The 12,529-nt window shown below is 43.0% G+C and overlaps 1 protein-coding gene and 2 non-coding genes across 3 annotated transcripts in view; all 3 read left to right on the top strand.

The window, feature by feature from the left end:
- The first annotated feature begins 4,468 nt into the window (after window positions 1-4,468).
- The window catches only part of PGBD2 (piggyBac transposable element derived 2), a 75,490-nt gene continuing 67,429 nt past the window's right edge, over window positions 4,469-12,529 (top strand). The window contains exon 1 of the mRNA XM_078357052.1: window positions 4,469-4,570. The gene's annotated coding sequence lies outside the window, so the exon portion shown is untranslated. The remainder of the gene's footprint in view (window positions 4,571-12,529) is intronic.
- TRNAL-CAA (transfer RNA leucine (anticodon CAA)) lies at window positions 4,533-4,638 on the top strand. Its single transcript has 2 exons — window positions 4,533-4,570; window positions 4,593-4,638. It is a non-coding gene; the product is annotated as a tRNA-Leu (tRNA).
- On the top strand, window positions 4,932-5,003 carry TRNAE-CUC (transfer RNA glutamic acid (anticodon CUC)). The gene has a single exon. It is a non-coding gene; the product is annotated as a tRNA-Glu (tRNA).

Genomic DNA, 12,529 nt, shown 5'->3' with positions numbered 1-12,529 from the left:
TCCATTCACCAGGACTTGGTTGATCTTACCCTCTTCACACTGCTCATTCAGCTGGTTAGAAATGAAGCCCTTCGCACCAGTAAGAACTGGGAAACATGGTTGGAACTAAGTAATTCTTCTTCTCCCCTTCCCTCATTATCAGTCTTCAGTTCACTCTATCCAGGAGCACCTAGAACAGCTTGTGACTAAACATCCCATTTGGACCCCTGAGCAGAGATTGTGATCCACTAGATTAGGGTCCTGGGCTTCAAGCCTGTATTTATTTCAAGGCTTTGGCCTCTATTTATACTTTCAGGGAGCGCATGCAGAGGCTAACCACACCGTGCTGTTTCCCCTGGGCCAGACCCTAATGACAGATGCTTTACCTTGAATACTAGATGGACAAGCCTTGATCACAAAGCATCACCTCTCCCCTGGACTCCAGAGGATTGTTCCTAACTGCTTACTTGACATATCTATTAGGTATCTCAAACTGGAAGGTTAAAAACTGAACTCTCCCTCATCCATAATTGGCCTCCCCTTAGTGAGTAAATGGTGAGTCTTTTCCTTATATTGCTAAGGCCAAAACATCCTTTTTGATGCTCATTTACTTCTTGCACATCAACAAATCCTGTTAGCTCTACCTGCAAAATAGACCCAGAATTCAAATCTTGCTCACCACCTGACCTGCTGCCATCTAGTGCAGACCAACGTGGCTTGCGGCAGGCACCAAGCCCTCTCACTCAGTTTCAGCCATATTGTCTGTTCTGCATTCCTTGTTGGCCTTTTCATTTGCTCTTCTCTTTCCCTGGAGCCCTCTTCCCTCAGATATTTTTCTCTGGTCACTCCTTGACTCTCTTTAAATTTCTGCTCAAATGCCACATAGTGAGAGATTTTCTGAGCCACCGGCATCTCTCCCTAACCTCTTTCTCTGCATTATTTTTCTCAACAGTACTTATCATCACTCATTCCCAACAAATAATTATTTTATTTATTCTGGGTCTTTCTCTGCTGGAATGTGAGCATCTTGAAGACAGATACTTGTTTTATTCTCTGCTGCATCCTGGTCCATGGGGCTCAGCTAGAGTAAGGGAGTTTTCTGGGCAAGGCAAAATGAACAAAGACAGATCAAGTCCCTTTAGGAAAACACACCAAGCTTCCTGGGGGATATGGAGACAGGGAGGTGAGGTCAGGCAGGCCAGAATGGACTGAAGGCCACACAGGCCACCAGAAGCATTAGGATGTCAGGGTGTTGGAAAACAACCCTCCTCCAGTATTTACTTTCTCCCTTCAGACAGGACTCCAAAGTGATTAAAAAAAAACTGCCCACCTTAGGGATAGAACAAGATGACAGAAAAGGAGTCTTTATTTCTTTCTTTCTTTTTGAGAAAGAATCTCACTCTGTCACCCAGGCTTGATTGCAATGGTGAGATCCTGGCTCACTGCAACCTCCTCCCAGGTTCAAGCAATTCTCCTGCCTCAGTTTCCTGAGTAGGTGGAATTACGGTCGTCTGCCACTATACCCAGCTAATATTTTGTATTTTTAATCAAGATGGGGTTTCACTATGTTGGCCAGGCTGGTCTTGAACTCCTGACCTCAGTTGATCCACCTGTATTGGCCTCCCAAAGTGCTGGGATTACAGGCGTGAGCCACCATGCCCAGCCCAGGATTTTCCATTTCCTATCCCCCTGTAGATACATCAGTCTGAACTACTATTCACAAATAAAAACATTTTCACAAGAAGTAAGGAAACCAGATGAGAGACCACAGTGCCTGGGTGTGGCAAAGAAGTAAGAAGAGTGGCCCTGGCTGTGCGTGGTGGGTCAGGCCTGAGCACTTTGGAAGGCTGAAGAAGGTAGATTTGTTGAGTTGAGGAGTTCAAGAAAAGCCTGGGCAATAAAGTGACACTCCATGTCTACAAAAAAAACAAAAAATTAGCTAGGTGTGGTGATGTGCGCTTGTAGTTCCAGCTACTCAAAAGGCTGAGGTGGGACGATGGCTTGAGAATGGGAGGCAGAGGTTGCAGTAAGCCAACATTGTACCACTGTACTCCAGCCTGGGTGACAGAGCCAGACACTGTAAACACACACGCACACAAGGAAAAGGGGCATTGAAGATGGTAGGAAGGACAGTTTTACATTACCTACATCACCCTTCAACATCAGGCAGCAGAGCAGAGAGAGATACCTTCTACTTGGAGAAAGAGAGAAGTGAGCACTGGATTTTGCCTTGGACCCTAACTCTGGGCCCACGCCAGTCAAACCCAGCTCCAGGCAGGCCCCCATATCCCCAGACTCTTAGGCCAGTATCTGAGGTATGAGCCTTCAAGTTTGCCTGGCCCCAGGCTGGATCCTCCATCCCCAGGTTCCAGGCCAGTGACTCAGTCTCTGGCCTCTGAGCCCACTCCAGCACCAGGCCAGCACCAGTGGCATAGGGCTTCAAGCTCACCCCAGCACCAGTCCAGGCCCTACAGACTCAGTCTCCAGCCACACCCCAGGGTCAGGCTGACCCCAGTAACCCAAGGTCCCAGGCCTGCCTCCGCAGCTCCAGGCTTCAGGCCCACCCTAGAGCCAAGTTAGCACATCTAGCCTCAGGCACCAGGCCAACATCCTCAGGCCTTAAAGACTTAGTCTCCAAAGTAGCACACACACACCCCCTTACCTTCAGGCCAGCCCCTGTGGATCCAACTACCTGGGAAGTACATATAATCTTAGGCTCCAGTGGAGTTGAGGGCCAGGCCAGTCTCTGTGGACTGAGGACCCAGTGATAACTGCTGTAGATTCAGGCTCTAAGCCTCTGTGAACTCAGGACATAGGTTCACTCCTGCGGACTCAGGTTCCAGAAGACACAGACTCCAGGCCTATCTCAGTACCTGGCTGGTCCCTGCAGACTCAGGCTGAGGGTCCACTCCAGTGTTAAGTCAGCCCTTGTAGACCTGGGATTCAGGCTCACCACCAGGGACACAGGTTCTAGGTCCACCACAGCAGATCCAATCAACAGGTTCATCCTACTGGATCCCGCCTTCAGACCTGCCTGCCTACTCATCCAGGCACTAGAGCAGCCAACCTGAGGACTTAAGTAGCAAGCTCACCTATTGGCCAGAACAGGTGGCCTGCCCAGAATTTCTGGACAGGCTTGATTGATAAAGGCTGTTTTCAGGTAATCAAGTCTTCAAAGACTGGAATAAGTAGCTAGTTCTTCAAATGTGCACACACCAATGCATGGCAGAATCAAGAACAATCAGAAGAATACCTCACCAAAGGGACAAAATGAAGCACCGGTGACTGACTCTAAAAAGACGGAGATGTTGGTCAGGCGTGCTGGCTCACACCTGTAATCCCAGCATTTTGGGAGGCCTAGGCAGGTGGATCACATGAGATCAGGAGTTCGAGACCAGCCTAGCCAACGCGGCGAAAGCCCGTCTCCACTTAGAAAAAAAATTAGCCCGTTGTGGTGGTGCATGCCTGTAATCCCAGTTACTTGGGAGGCTGAGGCAGGAAAATTGGTTGAACCCGGGAGGCGGAGGTTGCAGTGAGCCGAGATAGCGCCACTGCACTCCAGCCTCGGCAACAAAATCAAATCTCCTTCTGAAAAAAAAAACAAAGATACTACCTTCCATCTGTTAGAAAGGCTTTTATGAGAAAGATGACAGACAGCACTGGTGAGGAGGAGGAGAAAAGGGAGCTCTTGCGCACTGTTGGTGGGAATGTAAACTGGTACAGCTATTACGGAAAACGGTATGGAAGCGCCTCATAAAACGCAAACAGAATCACCATGTGAGCCAGCACTCCCACTGCTGGGCAGATACCCGAAGTCACTGAAATCATGTTGGGGAGGCGTCTGCGCTCACGTCTGCTGCAGCGTTATTCACAACGGGTAAGACTTGGAAACAACCATAATACCCGTCGAGGATGAACGGTGAATGCACATCTGTCATTTGTGACCACGTGGGTGACTCCAGGGCGCCTTAGGCCGCATGAAATACGCTCTGCGGGGCGCGCTGCTGTTTCCGACTGGCTAACTGCGGTGTGGACGGAACCGGACTTCCCGAACCTCCCACCCGCCGTGCTCGCCGACCGCAGCTGCTGGACCCGTGGAGGAAGCGGTGGGCCTTGCGGGCAGGGTACCCGCAGGAACCATGAAGCAGAAAGCCGCTATAATGACGACGATAATGAAGAAAACAGAAGCGTCCACTGTCACTCTGCGGCAGGCGTTTTTCCAGCTACCTTCCAAGTAGTAACTACTGCCGAGTTTCCCCTGCGAGGGCCGGAACATGAGGCGGCAGCGTCTGCTTCGCCTTCCTCACGCATCTCCCGGCGTTGGCGCACGCGCACAACGCACGGTCCTTAGCCTCGGTTCTGGCCGGTAGAGCGCTCCGGGCCGCTCCAGGCTGCCCTGCAGTCGCGGCTTCTCCAGAGCTCCGCGGGGAACTGGAGGCGCTGTAGCGTCGCATCCAGTCAGGAGGAGGCCCACGGCCGCGTCGCTGGTGTGACGCGGCGGGCAGGCGCCGGGAACGCAGACATTAGAAGTGAGAGGCGCTTTGCTTTCGAGTGTCAGGATGGCCGAGTGGTCTAAGGCGCCAGACTCAAGGTGAGAACCTTGCCTACGGGTGTTCTGGTCTCCGGATGGAGGCGTGGGTTCGAATCCCACTTCTGACACAGCCGTTTTATTAATATTTTCTTCCCCTTAAGAAACCCTAGAATTTTCCTAGAGCCCGTTGGCATTTTATTGTCTTCTCCAGGAAGACTGTTACAACTAGACTCAACTCGTCTTTGCTGCCTGGTTTTTCCTATCTGCGGCAGCGACAGAGCTATTTACCAAGGAGACAGAAGGGCTGTCAGCATCTTCCCAAATGTCGCCAGAAAAAGGCATCCAATCACATGTCTGTATAGGCTATACGTCACAGGATGTTTATTTAGTATGGTATGTTGCCACAGCAGTCACTGTGTCTTCCCTGGTGGTCTAGTGGTTAGGATTCGGCGCTCTCACCGCCGCGGCCCGGGTTCGATTCCCGGTCAGGGAAGTTGCTTTTTTTTTTTTCTTTTTTTTAAAGAAACAGAATTTTCTGGTGGAGCCAGGGTAACTCATCGGCAGTGTTCCTAGAGTTAGCTGTGACTTGACTTTTAAACAAAGGTTAAAATGCATCCGATATCCTCATTTTGCAGAGTAGTTACCTGAGATGAACTCAGTACTAAGGTTTATCAGCGCCAGCTATGTAATCAATATGTTTACTCACGATATCTTAAGAACGGTGAAAGAATGCCAGCAGCACAAAACGATCCAAAAAGATGGGCTTGGGGATGCCAGAAATGCCTGGTCTTAAAATTATATCACAGACTTCAAAGTCTCCCTAGGTGTCTGAAGGTCATTAGAATGGCACCTGTTGCCTAGAGGGGCGGGTCAGGGCGGGTCTTAGCTCCTTCACAACGCTTGGGTAGTTGCCGCTATGGAAAGAAATCAGATACTTCTCTGATTTCTTTCTCACCCCAGCATCTATCGTTTCATTTTTTAAACAAGTCGAGATAATTGAAATAATGCCACAACCAACCCCCGTTTCTCTTTACCTGCAATGAACACTGGTTAATATTTTGTCACATTCTCTCTCTCTCTGTCTCTTGCAAGGTAGGTAGGTAGGTAGGTAGGTAGGTAGGTAGATGATAGAGATAGGTATACATTCCCTATTCCATTTAAAAGTTGAAATCTGTAAAACTGTCCTCCCCACTTGAAAGTTGCAGACATAACATTATCCATGCCACACCTAAGAAAATTGACATTAATATCTATCATCTGCTAGTCTACATTAGAATTCTACCTAATTGTCCTTAAAATGTCTTTTATAGCTGCTTTTAGTTTGTATTCTAAAATTTTTATAGCCCATTTTTTTAAATAATTGGGAAGCCTGTGAAAAATATTTTAATAATGAAAACCTCCTAAATCACATTTAAGTTGTATCTTCTTAACATTTTATAATATTATGAGCCTATACACCTAATTTGTTATTGTTTTCCAAAGTTTTGTTTCTCTCTGGGTACCTTTCTCAGATATCTAGGCCAAGGCTGTGTTATCACACACTCTACACGAACAGATAGAACCAGGTCCACGCACATCTGTGCTTTCCACAGTGTTTGAAATCAAATAGGCCTATTTTAACTTCCTGAATTTCTGCTTCTTGTACTGAAATGACTAGTTTGAAATTATTCCAATTGCTGCAAATATTTATAGCAGTTTTCTTAAATAATATTTATCTTGCGGTGGTAAGTTTGGTAAAATGAGCTTTTTGTCATATTCTTGGCTCTAGAACTGTATGTGCATGAATATATGTGACTTTAAACTGTTCTTTTATCAAAAATATTTTGACTCTTCTAGATGTTGATTTGTAAATTGATCTTAATAGGTTAATTAGAATGGGTTCTAAAAATTTAGCTGGAGGGTTTGTTATTCCTTTGGTCCACTGTGTTTTCCAGTGATGTGTCGTTAAGCATTCCAGCACCTTCTGTCAATTACACAAGGTCCAGGGTCCCATCATTTAACCCTGGATTTTATAAAAGAGATGTCTTTAGCTATAAATATAGGTAAATGCAGTCTAGTCTTGTTATATTTTGGTAAATAGGGAGTTGAGCTGACCATGTAACCCTATTCCATGACCCACTAGATGGTTGGTTCATGGAGAAAAACTAATTTGACATACCCGGGTCTGTTTTTTGTGACTTTATACATATTTATTTTAGTTCCTAGTGTTTCCCACCAGTCAATTGATTTAAATTGTATGCTGTCTCTACATCTTCGAAATGAAAGTTTGGATCATTCTGAATTTTCATTGGGCACATTGGAAAAACAACTTGATTTTGTAAATATTTGCTTTTTCTAGTAAATTTGTCTAATATAGTCATATTTCTTATTTCTTTTTATGTAAAGAATGTGCTAATAAGGCTGGGCACAGTGGCTTGTATCTGTAATCCCAGCACTTTGGGAGGCTGAGGTGGTCAGATCATGAGGTCAGGAGATCGAAACCATCCTGGTGAAACCCCGTGTCTACTAAAAATACAAAAATTAGCCTGGTGTGGTGGTGCACACCTGTAATCCCAGCTACTTGGGAGGCTGAGGCAAGAGAATCACTTGAACTGAGGAGGCAGAGGCTGCAGTGAGCAGAGATTGAGACAGTACACTCCAGCCTGGGTGACAGAGTGAGATTCCGTCTCAACAAAAAAGGAAGTGCTAATAATCTCTGTTGTTTTGTATGTGGTTGCAAATGGTTCAAATACTAGAAATACTAGGGTGAGTTAGATAATAGCAGATTATAGGTCTCTAGTTTGTGAGTACATGTGAATATTAATTGTCCCCACTTTGTTTGGTTGTAATTCATTAAAACAATACTTGTATCCAGTGGTGTCCAGGACCACCATGAGTTTCTAGAAGATTTTGACCTCCAGCAAACAATAAATCTAGTAGGAATTTTGTAGGTGGTTGTAGCTACTGTGATCAGGAATTGGTACAGCTTTCATTGTCGTGTCCAAAATGAGCCTGTTTTAGTGCTACATTTCATCACAGAGTGAAATCTTCAGTTATGATGACATATCTGCCTACATTTTCTATAGTCTTTGCCTAAACGTAGTTTGGATATACTGTAGCCAAGTTTGCCGTGGCTCACTGCAGCCTCAACCTCTGAGGCTCAAGTGATCCTCCAACCTCAGCCTCCCAAGCGGCTGGGACTACAGGCACGCACACGAATTTACTTAATATGTATACACAGGAGACTTCAGAATAAAGACCCAGCCTCCCAATGCCATACAGAAGCTTATATACCATCTTAACAGAAATAATGGGGGCTTGGATCCTGGTAAAACAGCTTATGGGAGGGGGAGAAGAAGAATTCTGTTAAAGGAAAATAAATGATTACTGGGGAGAATGATTGGATGAGGGAACAGAAGTTAACTTGGAAATAGTTTGCTTTGGAAATTACATAATGCTTGGATACAGTCATTATCTTGAGAAAGGGTGTGTTAATATGATGGCTAATATAGGGCCAATGAGAAAGGTGATAAGACCAGCTGAGAAACTACACAAATTTGTAGCCATGTTGTCTCAAGTGAGTAAAGTATTTAATTATTCTAGTAATGGCTAGAAGTGATGTTGACGTTAAAAATAGAGACCAGGCGCAGTGACTCACACCTGTAATCCCAGCATTTTGGGAGGCCAAGTCAGGCAGATCACCTGAGGTCAGGAGCTGGAGACTAGCCTGGCCAACATGGTGAAACCCCGTCTTTACTACAAATACAAAAATTACCTGGGTATGGTGGCATGCACCTGTAGTCCCAGCTACCTGGGAGGCTGAGGCAGGAGAATTGCTTGAACCTGGGAGGTGGAGATTTCAGTGAGCCGATATCACGCCACTGCACTCCAGCCTGGCAACAAAGCAAGACTCCGTCTGAAAAAACAAACAAACAAACGAACTGGGGTTAGTGGCAAGGAAAATCGGATTGAAATACAATTCCCATTAATTTTATGGAGAATATTAATGGAATGACTAAATGAAAGTGTAGCACCAATATTGCAGAAAGTGTGATAACAAATCTAGGTCTAGTGAGAATTTGGAGAAAGGTTGTAGATTTGGGGTAATTGTAACTTTTCTCTGTTTTCTCTAGTCCGGTAAGTTTTTCTGCATCCATTGGCCACAATGTCCTGTTCGGAGATAATGTCACCGTGTAGTGTAGTGCTCACCTTATGAGTTATACCATTTGTATCATTGTTTGCCATATCCTTTGTGACTGTTAAAGTCAGTTTAAGGTCAGAGTGGGGGTTGCTCTTATAAAGTCTTTTTCTTTTATTTAAATTAAAACATGCCAGGTTAAGAGCTTGTTGTAATTTGCTCATTTTGTCTAAATTTTTAAGTTCTCTTTTCAGTAGTTCATTAAATCTCTCTATTCTGTACTGGGATTATAAAGTACGTGGAAATTGCATTGTATAACCCATTTGTCTGCTAATGCTTCTGTAGTATTTGATGTAAAATGAGTTTCTTGGTTACTTTCAATTATTTTAGAAGCTCCATAGTACACTGCCAAATTTTCTATGGCTAAGATGGTATATTTGACAAATGTGTGGCTCTCCACTAGTGCTATGCCAATCTCTGTATATGTATCCACTGTTGTTACTGCATATTTTTGTTGATTGAGGTGATTTAATGTCCTATAAAATCTCTCTGTAGATAAGAGTTAAAGGTATTAGGTTCATATGTATCTATGGGTTTAGTGTATCTGTATTTATCCAGGTTTTACATTGCTCACAATTAGCTACATAGCCTTTTAAATTGGACGTCTTGTCACCTTTTGATTTCTGTCTCAACAGCCACTTGAACGGTGAGTGTGTGCTTATGTAATTATATGAGTGTTTGTGGAGTGTAATCTGCTTCCAGTGTCTGTTTGATTTTAAAGTAATCTTTCTGTTTTATTATCATTATTGGGAGCACTTGGAGTATCTCCCATTCATTGTCTGATTTTTCTTCTGCATTGTAGAGGTGGTAATGAATATCTTCATGAGTTGTCTGGATTTCTTTGTAGCTTTCATTTGGATATGTTTTGTATGTCACTTGTTAGGTTCCTTGTTAATACATCTAACTATCTATTAAATTTTTGGCCTTTGAATGATCTTTTTGTTTTTTATTTTTTGAGACAGGATCTTTCTCTGTCACCCAGGCTGGAGCGCAGTGACGTGATCCCGGCTCACTGCAGCCTCAACTCCCTAAGCTCAAATGATTCTCCTGCCTCAGTCCTCCAAGCAGCTAGGACTACAACTGTGTGCCACCATGTATGGCTAATTTTTTTTCTTACCTTTGTAGAGATGGAGGTCTTGCTGTGTTGCCCAGGCTGGTCTCCAACTCCTGTACTCAAGCGGTCTTCTCACTTTGGCCTCCTAAAGTATTGGGATTATATAAGCCACTGTGCCTGGCCTAAGTCATCTTTTTGGTATGCTGATATGTATCATAAATATCTTAATTCTGTTTGATAATTTATATAGTTCCTCTCAGTAAGATTTGGACCATATGTCATTTTCATTAATTTTAAAATTATTTTGTTTCTGTATGTGTGATTATGGGGCTATGTTGATGTGACTGCTCATGAATTTGTAAATACACACACACATATATTCCTTTGATTTTCTGATACTGAGTGTCTGACTGCTCTAACAACTGCGATCAGTTCTGCATAAATACACTTATTTGACTCCTTCAGGATTATATGGTCTTGGAGTCTGAGTGCTGCTTCTGTTCAGTGGGTCTGGCCTTTGGGATCATGGAGGCTGATCCTTCTGTAAGCCCGGTGTTAGGCCAGACCAGGCCCCATTTTCCTATATTGTCGCAGGTTTTTCCTGTCTTCAGAATAAATTCTGGAAAGCCTATTTTAGTCTTGTGAATCTGCTCCATGAGAAGACACCGGTTGACCCTCAAAGCCTCAAAGCAGATGCACCCTGGATGTATCTGTTCCATGTGAGCAGCTTTCCATCAGTTTGGATACGTGTCATTTTTTCAGGACTCAGTTTTATCCAGTGAAGAAAAGGCATATGGCATGTTATTGTAATGTTGTTGCCAGTCAGATGCTTAGTGTTTTTAGGGCTTCATATGTAAGCCATATGTATTTATGAATGGGCTGTATTCGTTGTTAGAGTATGGGCATTTTGTTATTTGAAATCCCACCAGCAGGAAAGATTTAGAATCTAATTTCTATGTCCATAATGATCATGTTCTATATTCATTACTCATCAGAACTTTCAACCCAAGTTGTGAATCTGAAGTTAGGTAATGCAATATTTGAAATATGCTAATGTAGTTTTTGAGTGTTTCAAGTTCTTGTCCCTATGTGTAGTCTTGGGATTTTCTAGATATATTATATACTGGTTCCAAGATGATGTTTAAGTGTACGCCGTTTCCGGTATCCAGATAAACCTGTTAGTCTTTGTGCTTCCTGTTTGTTTTTGGCAGCTTAAGGGCTTTTATTTTATCTATTCCTGTGGTTGAGATTTTTCTCCCTTCTGATGACCATTGTACTCCTAAAAATTTGCAGTTGGTGTCTGGGCTTGTGATTTTATCTATATTAATAGTGTATCCCAAAAATCTTAAATGTGTTATTAATTGGGATTTTTCCTGTTTAATTTGTTCCTGGTCATTATTTACCATTTTGATGTTATCTATGTATAATATTATTAGTGATCTGTAGTCTGATGTGTCCCCCACCAGGTTACTTAAGGGTGTGTGTCTGCTGCCTAAACCCTGAAGACTTAGGAGTGAGCCAAAGCCTAGGGGCAGGTGTCCATGAGAATCCAAACATCCCGGGGAGTGTCTGAGAATCTTCCAAGAAAAACAGTCTCATTTCTACAACATAGTAGGCAAAGAGCCATAAAATTAGCTTAAAAGCAGCTTAGAAATGAGAGGTGGTGTGGATCTCTAGAGCTATCCTACCAGGAATCCCTGTATGTAAGTCCTAATGAATTTGTTTGCTCCTCAAGCTAGACTTGTCCAAGTTATTCTTTGGTCTCTTGGTTTATTTCCAGTTTCGGGGATGCACATCACAGTCCCAAGTTTTCTTGTTATACGTGTATATTCTGATTGGTCCATGCATGATTATAAAATAGAGTGAACTATTACTGAACTATTTAGATATCCCTGTGGTAATCTCTTGAATTGGTATTGTTTGCCTTCCCATGTAAAGCTGGTATATTCCTGGCTTTCTTTCTTTATTGGTGTGGCAAAGAACATGTCCGACGTATCTATGACTGTATAGTATTTGCCATTATGATTAATAATCTCATTTATGAGCTCTTCTACGTCTGGTAATGCTCTTGGCATTTTAGTTGATACTTTATTTAAATATCTATAGTCAATAATTAATCTATAGCTCCTGTTTGTTTTTAAGACAGGCCATACTGAACTATTAAAATTATTTGAAATGACAATTGTAATAACATCTTCCCTGAGGAGTTCTAGAATCTTGGCTCTAATTTTTTATGTCCATTGTTTAATGAGCCCTGTTTGGTGCATGTAGCCTGCTGTGGTGTAGGCAGTGTTATGGACTTCATTTTAATTTGTACTAGGTTAGAAAATTTTAGTTCCTTTAGTTTCTTAATAGACCACTATAAGTTAAAAAGATTTTGAATGCAATTCATTCCTGTAATGTCTTATAATTTGGACAAGGAGTAAAATGTGCAAGGTATAGCTTTAGAGTCATAGAGCAGTACAGAAGCAGAGGCAAGAAAACTTCAAGATTATTTACCTCTGAGTCCTTCTGTATGAATGTTTATGTCAGAAGGTAGTGCATTATATTTTAGAAGGCTTATTTGTGATCTAGAGTCTTTAAAAAATGGTGTGAATGTGTATATTTGTAATTTTATAGCTAAATGTTCATATAGTCTGTTATCCCCAAGTTTGAGTGTTATAGCTGGCACCTGGGAGTTTCTCGTTTTTAAAGATTATTGGTATTATTTGAGATGGAGTTTCACTCTTGTTGCCCAGGCTGGAGTGCCATGATGTGATGTCAGCTCACTGCAACCTCCACCTGCCTT

Source organism: Callithrix jacchus, chromosome 19, assembly GCF_049354715.1.
Source record: "Callithrix jacchus isolate 240 chromosome 19, calJac240_pri, whole genome shotgun sequence".
Lineage (NCBI taxonomy): Eukaryota > Metazoa > Chordata > Mammalia > Primates > Cebidae > Callithrix > Callithrix jacchus.
This window is presented reverse-complemented; position numbering and strand designations above follow the sequence as displayed.